The 17,968-nt window shown below is 41.1% G+C and overlaps 1 pseudogene; it reads right to left on the reverse strand.

Moving 5' to 3' along the window:
* Window positions 1-6,231: 6,231 nt before the first annotated feature.
* LOC127130341 (translocon-associated protein subunit alpha-like) lies at window positions 6,232-6,945 on the reverse strand (annotated as a pseudogene).
* Window positions 6,946-17,968: the final 11,023 nt, after the last annotated feature.

Genomic DNA, 17,968 nt, shown 5'->3' on the forward strand with positions numbered 1-17,968 from the left:
GAAGCTTTGGGCTCAAACATGCCAATCATATCAATTTCCCACATGGAGAAGGGCCATAGGGAGTAACTGAAGTTTAACAGTGTCGGAGAAACATGAATCTTATCCGCATATATTTGACACATGTGGCATTTCTTCATAAACTTGCAACAGTCAGATTCCATTGTCAGCCAATAGTAACCTGCTCGCAATATCTTCTTTGCCATTGCATGTCCATTGGAATGAGTACCAAAGGAACCTTCATGGACTTCAAACATTAATAGGTCTGCTTCGTGTCTATCCACGCATATGAGCATAACCATATCGAAATTCCTCTTGTAAAGCACATCACCATTCAGGTAGAAGTTGTCGGCTAACCTTCTCAAAGTCTTCTTAACTTTCAAAGATGCCCCAGATGGGTAAATCTGACTTTGGAGGAAACATTTGATATCAAAATACCACGACTTCTCATCTTTGACCTCTTCAACAACAAACACATGAGTTGGCCTATCAAGACACATCATAGTCAGGTTGGGAACCTCATTCCAAAACTTCACCACAATCATTGAAGCCAACGTTGCAAAAGCATCTGCCATCCGATTTTCATCTCGAGGGATATGGTGAAACTCAACCTTTGTAAAGAAAGTTGAAATCCTCCTCGCATAATCTCTATATGGTATCAAATCGGGTTGATTCGTCTCCCATTCACCTTTGATATGATTCACAACCAAAGTTGAATATCCATAAACGTTCAAATACTTGATTTTGAGATCAATGGCTTCTTCAAGCCCCAAAATGCAAGCTTCATACTCTGCCATATTATTTGTACACTTGAAAGTCAGTCTAGTTGTAAATGGAAAATACGTGCCTTGAGGAGTAATGATCATTGCCCCAATCCCATTACCATATTGATTAACAGCTCCATCAAATACCATACCCCAATGGGAACCAGGTTCTGGCCCTTCTTCAAGCAATGGTTCATCATAATCTTTCATTTCAAGTACAATAACTCTTCATCAGGGAAATCATACTGCACTGACGGTAATCTTCAATCGGTTGGTGAACCAAATGGTCAGCCAAGACACTACCTTTGATAGCTTTCTAAGATCGATATTCAATATCATACTCTAATAACAACATCTGCCACCGGTAAATTCTCCCAGTTAAAGCAGGCTTCTCAAAAATATACTTGATTGGATCCATTTTTGATATTAACCAAGTTGTATGATTCAACATATATTGACGCAGACGCTTAGCAGCCCAAGCCAATGCGCAACAAGTCTTCTCAAGCGTAGAATATCGAGTCTCACAATCGGTGAATTTCTTACTGAGGTAGTAAATAGCATATTCTTTGTTTCCAGTCTCATCTTGCTGACCTAGAACATAACCCATACTCTCTTCAAGCACAGTCAAATACATGATCAATGGTCTTCCTTCAACAGGCGGAGACAGAAGCGAAGGCTCAAGCAGATATTCTTTGATACTATCAAAAGCCTTTTGGCAGTCCTCGGTCCAATCATAAGACTAATCTTTCCGAAGAAGCTTGAATATAGGCACACATGTGCCAGTCATATGCAAAATAAATCTGGAAATGTAATTCAAGCGACCGAGAAAACCTCTGACTTGCTTCTCAGTTTTGGGCGCAGACATCTCTTGTATTGCTTTGACCTTGGCCAGATCAACTTTAATACCCTTCTCACTGACAATAAAGCCCAACAACATACTAGAACGAACACCAAAAGTACACTTATTGGGATTCAAACAGAGTTTATACTTCCTCAAACGCTGGAATAGCTTCAACAAATGCTCAACATGTTCTTCTTCATCAAATTTAGCAATCATGTCATCAACATAGACTTCAATCTCTTTGTGCATCATGTCGCAACCTGAAAAAATACAAGGGTGCGAAAAAACAACCGGCGAGAAAGAAATGACAGAAGAGTCGCCACCGTGCGTTATTTATCCCAAAGGAGGGAAAGGAAACGCTCGAAGTAAACCTGAAGAGAGGAAAGGAAAAGACAAGGTCTCGCAACCAAATCTTGGGTTCGGGAGTCGATTATGCGAAGGGAAGGTATTAGCACCCCTACGCATCCGTAGTACTCTACGGGATCCACTTTTGTTGTTCTTGTCTAAAGGGTGTGTGTTTATCTAATGTACTATTTACTAAAAGGGTCAAGAGAAAAATGACTCGCACAGATATCGCATCCATTGCATACGTATCTCATCTGAATATGAGAATCAGAGTCTTCGTAGCTCGGCTACCTATGGGTAAAAAGATGTGTGCTCGCTAAGACATCGCGTCTTATGCCTACGTATCTCATCGGGAATGAGAATCAGAGCAAAATGTAGTTCAGCTAACTACGGAAACAAAGGTCTCGATTGCAACTAGGGCAAGAGAAAGGGAAGGTCTCGATCACAACAAGGGCGAGAGAAAAGATCGCAATAAGGGCGAAAGCAAACAAGGATTAGTTGTTAGTCGTTAATCAAACTCGGCAAGACATCGCATCTTGTGCCTACGTATCTCATCTGAACATGAGAATCAGAGTTGCCGTAGTTCGGCTACATAGGGATTGCCATCTGAACATGGACTTACAAAGGAGGACACCAGTTGTGTCAAAGGAAAGTGGGCAATGTGTTCACATCCTAGCAGCAGGTGTCGCAGCTCGCTGAATCGAGTCTTAGGCAGTTACCTCTTTGCAATAGAATGGACTACATGCCACAAGATCGGAGACGCTCGGAAAGGTCTAAAGATGGGGAAGCTCTGCCCTAGAGTTGTCATGCAATATGTATTTAAGTGTTTAGGATTTACAAATGGGAATATCTACCTAATGTTAGCATGCAAAGAATATGGGAATTCTGCCTATGTTGTCATACAAAAGGGTTCTATCTAATGGGTGCTACCTAATCGGAACAAGAATTGACGAGTGGAGCAAGGAGAAATGTTAGGGATAAGGGTAGATGGCGATGCATGAAGCAATCGACTTACAAGGTTGATGGCGATGCATAAAGCAATCGACTTACAAAAGGGTGGATGAATACGTGCTGGTTCTGTTAGGTTTTGAAAAATGATTACTCGACGTTGGATCGAGGTTTTGATCTTGCTTTGAAATGGTTATCGAATGTTCATTTTAATTCTTGTATTAAAGATGAATAAAGAATGAAAGAATAAATATTATACATTTCATGGGAGAGGGATACATTTGTTATGAATGGGGGTTGTCAAAAATCATGAAATAATTAAATCGGGCCCAAACAACAAAATGACTCGAAATATGAGTGTAAGTGCAAGAGAACCGGCTCATTGTAAGAAAGCCCAAGAGTAAGCTATGTGAGGTTGATGACGATGCTTAAAAAGCAATCGACTTACAAGGGTGTGGAAAAATGGGCTCGACATTGAATCGAGAAAATATGATTTTTATAATTTTAAAATGGTTTTGAATGGGTTTTTTTTATCAATGAGATTATCATGATTGTAACATAACTCACACATAAAGGCAAATAATTTGTACAAATGAATGAACAAACACAAATATAATAATTCACATAACCCCCCCCCCCCCCCCCCCCCCCCCCCCCCCAAAAAAAAAAGAATAATCACATAAGTCATATTAAAAAATAAAATAATAAAAAATGAATAAATAATAGAAACATGTTAGTTAAATGATAAGGCTAGGTAATTAAATGTGAGAACTAAAGAAAATATGGAAAAATCAAAGTGTTGGAAAACCAAGGTAACATACCCGGGTATTGAACCCACCCCACTCAAGACTATGATACTACCCTTCTCCACCAAACCACTCATGGTTATTTATTATTTTGATGCTACTTTAAATATATAAACCAAAATAGATTAAACATTAGAATAAAAACTAAAATAAAAAAAAAAGTCTGTTGGACTACCAGTAGTTAAACCCAGCCGCCTGGCTGTTGGGTTTTTCAATGGGGAATAAGTTGAAAACATAAACACCATTATTAACTAAACCTAGGAATTCTAAGCAAAACCTTTAATGTTTTTAAAAACCTATTCTGTTTAAAATAAATTAAAAAAGAAAGAAAAATTGGAACAGTAGCAGACTCGTTCTCTCCCTCACTCTCCCCAATCTCACAAACTCACTCTTTCCACCCAACGAAATCCTCGTACGAACTCGCTTCTCTCGTCCCTCTTACGAAATCGCTCGCAATCATCTCTCAAGCCTCTCTCTCGAAGTCTTTCTACCTCAAAATCGCTCATCAACGAACCCTCTCACGCTCTCAAACTCAAAGAATCACTCTCTCTCAACTCTCACGATATCTCCATCAACAAGCATATGAAAAGGATAAAAGGAAAAAGGAGAAGTTCTTACAAAGTGTCACGGCGGTGGTGAAAGGCGTGAAGAAGCTGGCCTCCCAATCCAGGTAATCGATCTTGGGATTTTAGGGTTTTGTTTGAGATTTTCCGCCTCCAAGTTTTTTCTGTCCTCAATTCCTGATTCTCTTCTCCTTTTATATTTCTGCAGCTAGGGTTTCAAATTGGTGCCCTTATGTTCAAAAGCGTATCTCTGTAAAATCCTCTTTGATGTTCTCAGTTTGGATGGGCTTGTTTAATGCTAAAACCGGAAACGGTATTCTGAACCCACTCTTTCTTCTTCATTTTTGTCTCTATTCGAAATTGGGATGTTTTCTGGAATTTAACTGCCTTGCTGAGTGTTTACGTGTTTTTTACTGCAGTGAATTTCTATTGCCACTATGAGGTTTGTGTTGCAATAGCCATTGCTTCTTCGGTGTTACCGGTTTGTCTGAATTTCGATAAGCAATGCCTCTTTGTTCAAAAATCTGAGAAAACATGTCGCACAAAGTGTCTAAATTGGTTGTTGTGGCTCACTTGTGATCTTGATACTGTTACAAATTAGGTCTGCTACCTGATGTTGCTTACTGGTTTTTTTGCAGGTTTGACTCTAGCTGCTACAGCCTTCATGAGCATTTCTCCTCATTGCGAGTTCAAAAGCCAAACGCATGTGTATTTTTATGCCCAAATGGTTAATGTGGATGTCAAGTGGTCGAGGTCTGAAAGACAACCTACTCATTTCTACTCATCCATTCATTCCCCTTAAATTACACAGTTTTGAATCTTTTCAATGCCACCAATGTCTTCAACTGCTGTGGTTAAAGCCGGATTAAATGCCTTGAGAAATACTATTGGAGAGAAGAACTTCCCTAAAGAAGTGATTTACCACACCATCAAACAAACGAAGCCTTTGACAGTCCCAGGTTCTGATGGCATGCCAACTTTCTTCTACCAAAATAACTGGGAAGCTAGTGCTTTGATCTGTACCGAAATCAGTTTCAAAAAGCAATGAAGATCCCTAAATAGTACTATTGAGGAATCACAAAAAACCAGTGGGATTTGAGATCTAGATGCAGTGGTTGAAATTGTCATGGTTAATATTGTGCCTGCTGCTAACTTTGTTGTTTGTTGCAGGTTTGGTTCCACTTCATTGACTGAAATATGATTGGCTGAGCTACAGCGATTGAAGCAAGCTTCAAAAATACATGACAGTCGTCACAGATACGTACATTCTTCATGATCCGTATCGGTGAAACTCCATTAGGTTTAAAATAATAAGCTTTATTATCAATCTGAAGAATCTCAATCGGAAGGATAGCTGGATCCTTATAACCAGCGCTGTGAAAACAGATCGAGACAGTATGGTCCACAAGAAACACCTGGGCTTCTGTAAATGCTTGATCATCCCGAGTGGTCCAACCTGGTTTCAAAGAATATATTTGAGTGCCTTGAATGGATATGTCAAATAGAGGTTCATTGGTAGCTCTAGCTTGTGCAACAAGTCCAAAAAATATCCTGACAGAGTAGTGCCCCTTTGGCACTTTAGAAATCTTGTAGCAATTTGAAGGACCTTCAGACAAGGGGAAATAGCGAAGAGTTTTAAGAGGAGGTGCAATGTAACTTGTTTTAGATGCATTTGCAGGTATGCCTCCTGTATATCCAAAGTCTTTATACCATAGGGTAGTTGTTGGTTTTGTTACCTTGTTAGTGAACTGATATGCTTGACAATTTGTTAGCATGTTCCAAGACAGGTTCAAGGCTGGATTGGTGTGATGGAGAATTATGGTGCATCATTGTCTAGCTCCTAACATGCTAGTTTGTTTTTGTAGGCTGCTACAAGTGTAAGGTAGACTTCAATCTCTCCATTGTAGCTTGCATTTGAATTAAGCATTGGATGATGGATTTATTGATGCTGCAGGATATTGTTACTGTCACGGTTGTTCTTCCGGCAGATGGAGGAGTTCTGGTTTCTTAAGGTTCTGTATTTGACCATTAATCCATAGCCCAAGTAGGACAAGAAGTGCAGTTCCAAGAGTAAAAAGAAAAGCAGATTCCATGCTGAATAAAACACCAGGCTCACAACTTCAATTGTTCCATTATAGAAGGTGTTTTGGTATGGGTGTTGGTCCATCTCATAGACAATGGTGCCCACAAGATCAAACGGTCCAGGCTGCAAGAACTTGCTGACAGAAAATATATATGGGAAACTATCCTGAGCTGATGATGGCACAGAGCCATTGTTGAAAACCTGAACAACAAGGTTTTGAACAAGAAGATGACGATCAAATGGAAGATGAACACTAGCCTTAATAGCAACGACATTCAAACTTGACTGCCCATCATTTTTAGACCAACAAGCAGCTCTGCCTCTTCACCACCTTTTACCAATCTTGCAATATTCTTAGGGAAGACACAGATGGTATCAACTCCCGGAGCAGAAGGAAAGCCTCCATCCACAAAGTCTTGAGCATCATCAGTTTCATCACCAACAATTCCAATGTCACTCACTTCACCAGCATTCTCTGCAGCTTCGTCTGACTGACACCTAACAACTTGGAGGAGTGGGGAAGCGATGAGGAAGAGAAGGATGTAGAGAATCCAGAAGTTGTTGATGAGTGCCATGTGGATGGTTCTAGCGTTGTGTTGTGTTGCGTCTGTATGCATGTATAACTACTGCATAAATTAATGTAACTGTTATTTTTCATGTTTTGAAGACATCACTACTGAACCTGAAATTGTAAGAAGTGTGACTTGGAAATTGCATGTCTCTGGTCATGTCTAGAAAGAACGCTTTCTGCTTGGATCACACATGTTAAACTGTTTTTCTTGAAAATTAAGTATGCCTCCATCGTGATCATGTATCCATGAATACTCATCCCTCGACGAAAATAATTCAATTCAACACAACACAGAATAGCATTGGCCAATGTTACCAAATTAGGCAAAACATTTCTACATAGCATTTGACGAAAAAGGTCGAAAGCTTCAAAAGCCTGTCCGTTTTGAAGATAAGCAGCTATCAAAGCGTTCCAAGAACCGACATTTGTTGTTTTTCGAGCATCCGTCTTGGCAAAAACCGAGGCAGCTAATCCAATACCACCACATTTATAATTCATATCCAAAAGGGTTGTCTCAAAAACATCATCACACAAACCAATTTCTCTCCTAGCAGCGTAACCATGAATCGCACAGCCCTCATGCAGCGCCACCAATTTCGCCGGTCAACCGCATTTGCTATTGTCAAAATTTTCATCCAAGAGATACCAAAGAAACATATATAACTTTAAGCAACTGGAAAAAACAAAATTTTAGAGCGTGGAGTCCTCTCCGGTACATTGGTTGCCCATTCTCGTGTTGCTTAAGCTATAAGCATACAAACAGTTACCATTAAGTGTCATGCCCACATGCAGCAGCTAGAATGTAGAGTTTAGACATGTGATGACCCACAAAATATGGTTTCCCAAGGCCTATTTGATGCGGCTGAGTAAACCAATGAAGTTTTATTCCTTTTTAAATCAAACTTGGGTAACTCTCCATAAATTGATGTATATCCAAATTGTCCATTTTCTTCCAGCCCAACAAAATCCATCATTCTTAGTCATATTAAGCTCGCGTGCTTCTTTCACCGTCTTTGAGACCACTAGTTGGTAAAATTTCTCATGTCTTAGATGTTGCACTTCTCGACGTTGCTCTAAGGCCATCAAAGGCGTAGTTGAACAGAAGACATGTGGAAAATTATTTTAACCATGCATGAATGAAATGACTGTAACATGAATAAAAGATCTTTCAATATGAAGTGAAGAGTTTAAACATGAAATGGTCATGAAGAGAAATGCAAATGACCGATTGATGGGAAAACAATTCAGGGCCAAAATCGGGGTATGACACATCATATCATGGAAATGAGTAGCCATTGCTCTTTGGTAAGTTGCACCAGGATTCTTTAAACCGAAAGGCATCACTCTATAACAGAATGTTCCCCAGGGTGTAATGAATGTGGTCTTCTCCGTATCCTCGGGTGCCATCTTAATTTGATTATATCCAGAAAATCCGTCCATTAACGAAAAGACTTTGAACTTAGTTGTATTGTCTACCAACATATCAATGTGTGGCAGAGGGAAATTATCTTTCGGATTGAATTTATTCAAATCTCTATAATCAACACACATGCAAACCTTTCCATCCTTCTTCGGAACAGGCACAATATTGGCCATCCATTGCGGATACTCAGCAGTCACAAGGAAAATGACATCAATCTGCTTTTGCACTTCTTATTTGATCTTTACTATCATATCAGGATGAGTTCTCCTCAACTTCTGCTTGACTGGCGGACATTATGGCTTCAACGACAATCTATGCTCTACAATCTCAGAATCCGACCCAGGCATGTCTTGATAGGACCAAGCAAACACATCTTAATACTCTCGGAGAAAATAAATCAACCCCTTCTTAACATCTGGACACAGTTGATACCCAACCTTGAGTTCCTTCACATCATCCTCAGAACCCAAGTTGACTAGTTTAATCTACTCTTCGAATGGCTGAATGGCTTTTTCCTCGTGCTCGAGAAGACGAGACGATTCATCATATACCTCTTCATCACTTTCCTCCTCAGCCTCAAACACAGGGAATTCAAAATTTGGAGAAGGAGTAAGATCATTGTATTCAATGGGTTTAGAAACCAACCTGCATAATGATTTGATATTTTGATTTTAGAGAAGTGATTTATGACTAAATATTATGCAGATGGACAAATTTAATTATTTATTTATGTTTTTTGTGATTACCATTTTCAGAATAAAGCAAAAAGAAAAATAAAACATCATAGATGTGGATGAGTAGAATTACATTTTATTGATGATCAAAATTTGAAAATGCCCAAACAATGTTCACTTCTCCCTTAGACATAGGAGAAGGATTTTAAAAAACAAATAAAAGCAATTACTTAGATCGATGCACAATAATAGGAACATCAACAACAATCCAATTGTTGTAAGCTTTTCCATGCGTTACAAAATTGGTGCAGTCTTTGTCTTCATCACCCTCGAGCACAACAACTAAGTAGTGTTCATTACCATGACTGAACCCTCTACTATGGAAACTGGGTTGCACATCTTCAGCTCTAGCCACTGATAAACCTTGTTGGAAGCCCAAACCGGCGCTGCTCTTGTTGTCGGAGACCTATACCATTTGGCCCCACTGATCAGAATTACCATCTTCAATAATTCACTGTGCATCTTTAAATGAGGACATGGATGCCCCAACTCTCTTTTCCTCAGCAATAGATAAAGCTTGGAACTAAGTTTCAATCTCATCCTTAGCTTCGACATACGAGAAAGATGACAAGTGGCTTACCAATAAAGCTTTCTCCCCGCCAATAATAACCAGTTTACCATTCTTGACAAATTTCAGCTTCTAATGCAATATTGAAGTAACTGCTCCTGCCTCATGAATCCATGGCTTTCCTAACAAGCAGCTATAGGTCGGGTGGATATCCATTACTTGGAAAGTAATTTGGAAATCACTCGGACCTATCTTCACTGGAAGGTTCACTTCAACGATCACGGTTTTGCGAGAACCATCAAATGCCTTGACGATCACGCCATTATATCTCATTGGAGCTCCTTGGTACAACAACCTTAAAATAGTTGACTTCAGGAGTACGTTCAATGAAGAACCATTGTCAACTAGCTGTAACACCCCAAAATTTTCCCTCCTCATTCATGCATTCATTTTTAGGTCATTTAACATTTCATATTGTATTTCATCATGTCAATCAGAATCAGATCCAAGAAGCTTGAACATCATCCAAGACACTTTGTGGGTTCTATCCGGGTGATCAGTCAACACAAGGGAAAGACTTGAGTTACTTCCAACAGGTTCAAATGGGGCCTATTCATCATTTAGAACGCTAATCTTGAAGGAGCAAAAATTTGTTCCTGAGCTGTCGTGCTCGCTAGGCGAGCAGAATGGTTCTCCTAGCAAATCTGAACTGTCATGCTCGCTAAGCGAGCAGATCCTTCGCTAGGCGAAGCCCACGCGTTTTAAGAAAAATAACAGAAAGTCATGGGCTTGAGTTGCCCTCATTTGAGCCCACCAAGCCACGAAAATCAGGTTATAAATACTAGAGTTTCAGTGGAACAAAACCCTGGGAGAAAAGAGGGATAAAAAGAGAGAGACGAACTAATCTGCAGCAACCTCCAGACAGCTCTGAAAAGTTCACCCTGACTCTCACACTTTTTCACCTCCGTCTCACGCAAATCCTAACATTGCTTTGCAAACCCAGCCGTGCCATTCGATTTTAATCGATCTCTCTAATCAGGTTTGCTCTTATTCCCATTACTCTATGCTTTCAATTTGAATTCTCTGAATGTATGAGGTATCGTTAGGTTTTGCCCACGGGTTTAGATATGCATGAATGTATAAAACAATACCTTGAATGTTTAATCACTTAACTTTTGAAATGGAGACCACGGGGTTTGGGGTTTCTGAGATCGTACTGTTATCCATGAAGAACCCAAAACCCGCATGCGCTCGCTAGCACCTCGCTAGGCGAGCACGTAGCGAAGCTTCACTAAGCTTTCGCTAAGCGAAGCAGCAGCGATCACGACATTAGTTGTTTTTTCTGTTTGCTCTAATCTGTTTTGTGTTCGTCGTGGCATTGTTTTCTCCTGATGCTATCCTGTTACTCTAACCTGTTTGTTGAGTTTTTGTGAGGGCTCACATGACTTTAGAAGAGATGGCTTGCTTGGTATTTCACTTTATTTGTGGGATACCACCTGGAGGTTTATTCTGATTACCTGTACTGACTCGCTTTCTTTGATGGTTCTAGCTTGAGGGATCTCCGGGTTTCTTGTGTCGTTAGTTGCTATTACTTCGGATTTTTTTCCGTGCGGTAGATCTCTTGTTCCCTTTATTTTCCCCACATTTTACCGCTTTCTTAGCTGGAAGACCTCGATAGGAGGCAATGTCTTTGTGTGTTTATTTTTGTGCCTAAAGACCTCCAAGAAGAGGCACCAGTGCTAAAGACCTCCATGAAGAGGCAATTGACAGATAAAAGGGATTAGTAGTCAATCCCCCGTTATTCATTGCGTCGTTCTTTAAGATTACACTACGTGTCGATGCTTCAGAACAAAAGCCCAAGATCTTTTGTCCGGTCAGTCAGTGGAGAGGGTTCCGTCTTTCTGAACCCCCACGCCTTGTCATGAGCTCACCCTGTCCAGGGTTAAGAGCTATGAGGTCTTATCCTCATTACCCTTTTGATCTGCTCACCCTGACGTTCAGTGTCAGTGGTTAAGAGCCCATTTGATTACCCTCCCATGGCTTGTCTGTCGAGGTTGATATGACCCCTCTTGACTAAAGCCCTACCCATGTATGTTTGAACCTCCTTGTTGGCGTGTTTACTTTATGCATGTTTGTTTTGTATGGTGTGATCGTCTCCCCATAGGATTGCTAGACTTCGTATAGTCTCTCGTTTGCATGTCAATTAAGGTAGCGCGGTTCCTTCGTCTAGGACTGCCTTTTTGCATGAGCATCACTAAAACACAAGCAAACTCATTGATTTTCCTTCTCCTAAGAACACGTTTACTCCTTCTACTACAGGCGAGTAAGTCTCCAAAGGTCGAGCATCCGGTAGATTGCGTAGTAACGTCGTTCGTCCAAAACCAACCCCGTAGTTAGTCGAACTACGTTTTACTCTGATTCTCATTCCAGATGAGATACGTAGGCATAAGACGCGATGTCTTACCGAGCACACTTCCCCTTAACCCATAGGTAGCCGAGCTACGAAGACTCTAATTCTCATATTCAGATGAGATACGTATGCAGTGGATGCGACATCCGTGCAAGTCATTTTCTTTTGACCCCTCTTTTAGTAAATAGCACATTAGATAACTCACACCCTTTAGACGAGAACAACAAAAGTGGATCTCGTAGAGTACTACGGATGCGTAGGGGTGCTAATACCTTCCCTTCGCATAACCGACTCCCAAACCCAAGATTTGGTCGCGAGGCCTTGTCTTTTCCTTTCCTTTTTCCAGGTTTACTTCGAGCGTTTCCTTTCCCCCTTTGGGATAAATAACGAACGGTGGCGACTCTTCTGTCTTTTCCTTCTTCGCCGGTTGTTTTTTTTCGCTTTCTATTTTTTTAGGTTGCGACAGCTGGCGACTCTGCTGGGGACCCGGTTTCCCTAAGCGAGTCCCTCCTAGCTTTTGTAGGTTTCTTGTTTGTTGGGTGTTTATTCTTTTGTACAGTTATTTATTTTTCAGCACTTGTGTACATATCATTGCCGTGTCTGTTGGCTCTGTTGGGTTGTTTGTGGGAGTGGGAGGTTCTGTGTGAGATAGGCCCAATACACAGGCCTGAGTGCACTTAGGATTAGCGTGGTTTCACATGCCCTCACGTTCCGTCTCGGTCCGATGTTGGAATATGAAAACACAATCCAGATGTGGATCTTTCTAGAGAATTCTGTATTGTGGATCCTCTACAGTGCTAGAGCTATCTGGGAGAACCGTTAAGTCTGGATGACCTTTACCTTACTTTCATGGGAACTTGGCTGAGAAACTCCTCTTATAGTGGTAATGCCAAACCGGAAACGGTGGAAGTATTATTACTATTCGGCCTGAGAGTCCGTGATATCAATGTCTCTACCCTTTAGCCTCCGCATGTGAGCTAGGTGGGTTGTTTACAGGTGTGCAGGAACCCTTGACCTCATCATACCCTGTTATCTGATACCTGGTACCTGATCAGCATGGTTCTTTTTCCTGGATCCGAACTTCTGGCACTGGTTTTATTTGTGGATCTGACTGCCGAATTTTAAGGACTTCTTCACAGAGAACAACTCGTGGTTCAGTATGTGGCTGGAGCCGGTCACATGTCCTTTGCATTGCATAACATCATCTGCATATTTGCATCCAACATCTCATGCTTATTCATTTGCAGGGTATTCCCTTTCTCGGTTTGGTTTGGCTGATCTGTGCTTATTATGGAGGCTCCCAGGAAGAGTAATGTGACCTATCATTTCTTCGATACTGAGATCGGCCCATTGCGTCAGACAAAAGCTTTGATTACTCCTGAGCATGTGGGTTTATTCCGGGATACTTATGGCAACATTTTGCCTATGGTTGAAGACTTGGATGCTTCGCAGAGGAGTCTGATACATACTTGCTTGCAGTTTTATGATCCTCAGTTGCGTTGCTTCACTTTTCAGGATTTCCAGTTGGCTCCTTTATTGGAAGAGTATGCTATGATCTTGGGTGTTCCTCTACAACATTGTGTCCCTTTCAACTCCGATATGCCTCCACAGAGCATAAGGATATTGCTAAGGCTCTTCATCTTTAAGTGTTTGTTGTAAAGGAAAATCTCTCTTCTAAGGGAGGTCTGTCTGGTTTTCATCTGGATTTTGTGGTAGGCAAAGCCGAAGAGTGTGCTGCTCAAGGCAATTGGGAGGTTGTGTGTGCTCTGTTAGCATTGAGTGTCTATGGTATTATGCTATTCGCCAATGAACTGAAGTTCGTAAGTATGAGTGCTATCCATATCTTTCTGCTAAAAAACCCGGTTCCCACCCTTCTTGGTGATTTCTATTTTTCGGTGCACAATAAGAATGAGAAGAGACGAGGGAGATTGGTCAGATGTTGCGCTCCATTGTTCCATAAGTGGCTCGTGGGGCACTTGCCAAATGACGATGCTTTTCTAAATCCGCATCAAGCCAGGAATTGGGCTAGAAGGTTGGTTGTCTTGACTGCTAAAGACATCAAATGGTGTAATCAGAATACCAAAGGTGGCGATTTTATGGTTAGCTGTGGGAAATACCATAATGTACCATTGTTGGGTACAAAGGGTTGTATCAACTATAACTCGATTCTTTTGAGAAGACAATTAGGGTATGCATTGACTCACACTCCTAAGGATCAAGATCTGGTGGAATCTTTCTACTTCCCAGTGCAAGATAATCTAGAATTGGTTAAGCAAGCTGTTGGAGCTTGGAGGAATATTCAGACTAAAGGTGCTACTGTCTATGGAAAATGTAACAACATCTCTTCTTCCCAGTATAATAGTTGGTTGCGAGAAAGAGCTCGGATTACTCTTCTACCTTTATCTATGGGAGAACCATCTGATCCGGTTATTGTTGAGTCTGTCAGCATGGTTGAGTACAACAGTTTGAAGCAAGAAAAGGGAAAAGCCGATAAGTTGAATGCGAAGCTGAGTGAAAGCCTCAGGAAAACTTTGTGCACTAAGAAAGAAGCTGAGAGAGAAGTTCAAAGATTGAATGAGCTTCAAAAACAAAGCAATGAGAGGGTTGCTGAAGATGCTGATTACATCCGTAAAGTCTGTTCAGGTGAGGATATACTGAAGAAAGCTTGCAAGGCTGCTAAGGAGCAGTTAGGAAGAGCTTAATATAGGCTTATTGAGCGCCAGCAAAGGTGGGAAGAATTGTCTGATCGCCGGAGACAGGTTGAGATAGAAATTAGAGCAGAAAATGAGCAATTGAAGAGTAAGGAGAACAAGCAGCATGAAGCACTTCGATTGGCTGAACGAGAGATCGTCGAACTAAAGATTCGAGCAGGGGTCAAGAGAACAAAAGAACAAGACAAGTACAGGAAATTGGAAGAGGCGGTCAAAACGAGGAATTTGTTGATTCAAGGCCTTACAAAACACCCTAATGACCCGGTGATCGGTCACCATTTCTATTAGATTTTAGTCTTGTTTTTGTTGATAAGTCGATCAATTCGGTAACAATGTTATGGTATGTTTATGTTTTTTTCGCATTGTTTTGTTTTTCGTTGATTAGTGTGTTAGTTGCAATGTTAGGTAGTAAAGTGAGTTGTTTTGGTGTTAGTATCTTTTTAATTTGAGTTCTCTATGCGTGATGCTTGTTTTCGGTAGTCTTGTGTATGTGCAGCTTGAGCAAAGAGGCAACGGACGTGCCAAAGGAGAGAAGACATAAAAAAGGACTGGAAAATACAAAAGCATGAAGACCCGCACGGCCTGTGCAGCAGCACACGGCCCGTGCAGGATGGATGCTCCCCTCCCATACAAAAAACAGGGAGTTTGCACGGCCAGCCGTGCAGGTTGGCACGACCCGTGCAATAAGGTCTGAAGCAGAATTATTTTTGAAGAAAATCTGGGAGCTGCACGGCCTGTGCAGGATTGGCACGGCCCGTGCAGGGTGCGCGAACAGAATTCCATATTTTGTGTTTTCTTATGCTTTTTGGATCCGGAGGGGCATTGTTGGTATTTTGGTTTGGGGATTTTACCTAGACTATTTAAACTGAGGAAAGAGAAGGAGAAAAGGACTTTTTGCAAAATTGGGAAAGAAGATTACACTGAAGAAGATTGAAGAAACAAGAGAATTCACGACGGGGAGATTCAAGGTGACCAACCATTGAAGATCATCGTTTGAAAACTCATTGTAATGTCTAATTTCTTGAACATGTCTATTTTCTACAATATGAGAGGCTAAATCCTCCAATGTTAGGGAGGTGTCAATGATGTGTTAGGGTTTAAGAATATTGATCTCTTTGTTTTGAATTCAACGTTTGAATATTTTTGCATCAATTTTATCATTTAATCATTTGTTTGCTTATGCCATTGGGAACATAGGGATGAGTTTATTTAACGTAAAAAGCTGGAAAGTAACGTTAAAGGCTTGGTGAATGATAATATTGTGAAGATCTCACTTAGGTATAAGGTTTCTTCACAATAACTAGAATAGTTCTTGATAACTAATTGCTTAATCTTCACACTAATTTGAACGGAAGTAAAGATTAGGGTAGAGATTAAAGTCTTTTTCACTAAGGAATTAGGGAAAAGTAAACTTGAGAATCAGTGATGGATGCATATGAACCTGTTGAATTTATCTAAAGAAATCACTTACCCTACACATTATACACCAATCCTTAACATTTGTTTAATTCATAGAAAGTTAATTTTAAATTCTAAATTCGTTCTTGTGCACAAGTTATTCTAAACAAATTCAACTAAATACTTTTGTTCAACTGATAATCGTCACTATTTCGTATTTCTAACGCAATCCTTGTGATTCGATACTTGTGGGATAAATTCCATTAAAACTACATCGGTAACATAGTACACTTGCTATTTTCCCGATCACCCGGTTACAGAGGCGCTTCTTAAGGAAGTTCGAGAAGACTCGTTTGGGCTAGATGTTTGATTCCTTTTGTTTTTGTAGAGTTCACCATCAGGATTGTTGATGGGTTCTCATTTCTTTGTTCATCGCTCTCCGCACAACTTGTATTTTGACTATGAGACCTTTCGGACGTTTCATTCTCTTTGATTATTTCGCCTGTGACCAAAGCTTCTTATCACCTCTCCTCGGTATTGTTATTTGCACACGTTGTTTGGGAAGGTCAAATCGGAATTGAGAAGGGGGGCCTTAAAATTGAATAAGCAGTGCATCGCATACCATGCATATTAACCCTTGTTTGTTTTGCAGGTGTCACCGCAGTGTCTAATGTTTGTTCCCTGTTTCAGGCATTATTGGTCCCAAGCGAGTCCACAGGTACCCGACCAAGGAAAATCGTCCGCAACTAGCGATGGACCAGGTACAGAAAGAGCTGGCTGATATGCGTGAAAGGATGGATCAGTTCATGACATTGATGACTGGTATGGCAGAAGGCCAAGAAAAGCTGAGGGAATTGGTTGAGCAACCGAGGCCCGATCCAGAGGTAGAGATACCAAATGCTGAGGGAAACCCTAGTAACCTTGGGAACGCTGATAACCATGTGAACACGGGTAACGCGGGTAACGCAAATGCTGATGGAAACCTGGGTAATGTTGGCAACACGGGGAATGTTGGAAATGGTATTGGCGGAAGGTATAATGTGAATCAAGGAATTCGGATTAACGGGCGCTCTGTTACTGAAGATTATTAGTATGATCAATTCTCTTTGCACGACGAAGCCCATGAGACCACTCGCCGTATGGACGAGCTCGCTGAGAAGCTCAAATCTTTGGAGTCTCAAAATTCCTTAGGTTTTGATGTCACAAATCTTGGTCTGGTTCAGGGGGTGAGGATTCCTCACAAGTTCAAACCCCCTACTTTTGAGAAATACAACGGGGCTTCTTGCCCACACACTCATCTCCAATCTTATTTGGGAAGGTTGGGAGCTCACACGGAAGATGAAAAGCTGTGGATGTACTATTTTGAAGACAGTCTAACTGGAGCTTCTCGTGAATGGTATTCTCATTTGTCTCGTACTACCATCAAGAGCTGGAAAGACTTGGTGGAGGCCTTTGTCAAGCAATATCAATACAACTTGGACATGGCTCCAAATCGGACCTTGTTGCAAGGAATGCCTCAGACTGCCAAGGAGACCTTTAGAGAATATGCTCAGCGTTGGAGACAAATTGCTGCGTCCGTCCAACCCCCTATGTCTGAAAGGGAGATGGCAGACATGTTCATGAACACTCTTCAAGGCAATTATATTGAGAGATTGTTTGCTTGCCCGTCAATCAGCTTTGCAGAGATAGTAATTGCGGGAGAAAGAATCGAGAGTCTGTTGAAGATGGGCCGAATTTAAGACAACAGTGCTTCCAGCTCATCAGGTCCCAAGAAACCGTTTGCTGGTAACGGTCAGCGAAGAAGAGAAGGCGAGACAAGCATTATGTATGCCGGCAGAGGCAGGGGCAGAGGACGCCCTAATTATT

Source organism: Lathyrus oleraceus, chromosome 3, assembly GCF_024323335.1.
Source record: "Lathyrus oleraceus cultivar Zhongwan6 chromosome 3, CAAS_Psat_ZW6_1.0, whole genome shotgun sequence".
Taxonomy (NCBI): Eukaryota; Viridiplantae; Streptophyta; class Magnoliopsida; order Fabales; family Fabaceae; genus Lathyrus; species Lathyrus oleraceus.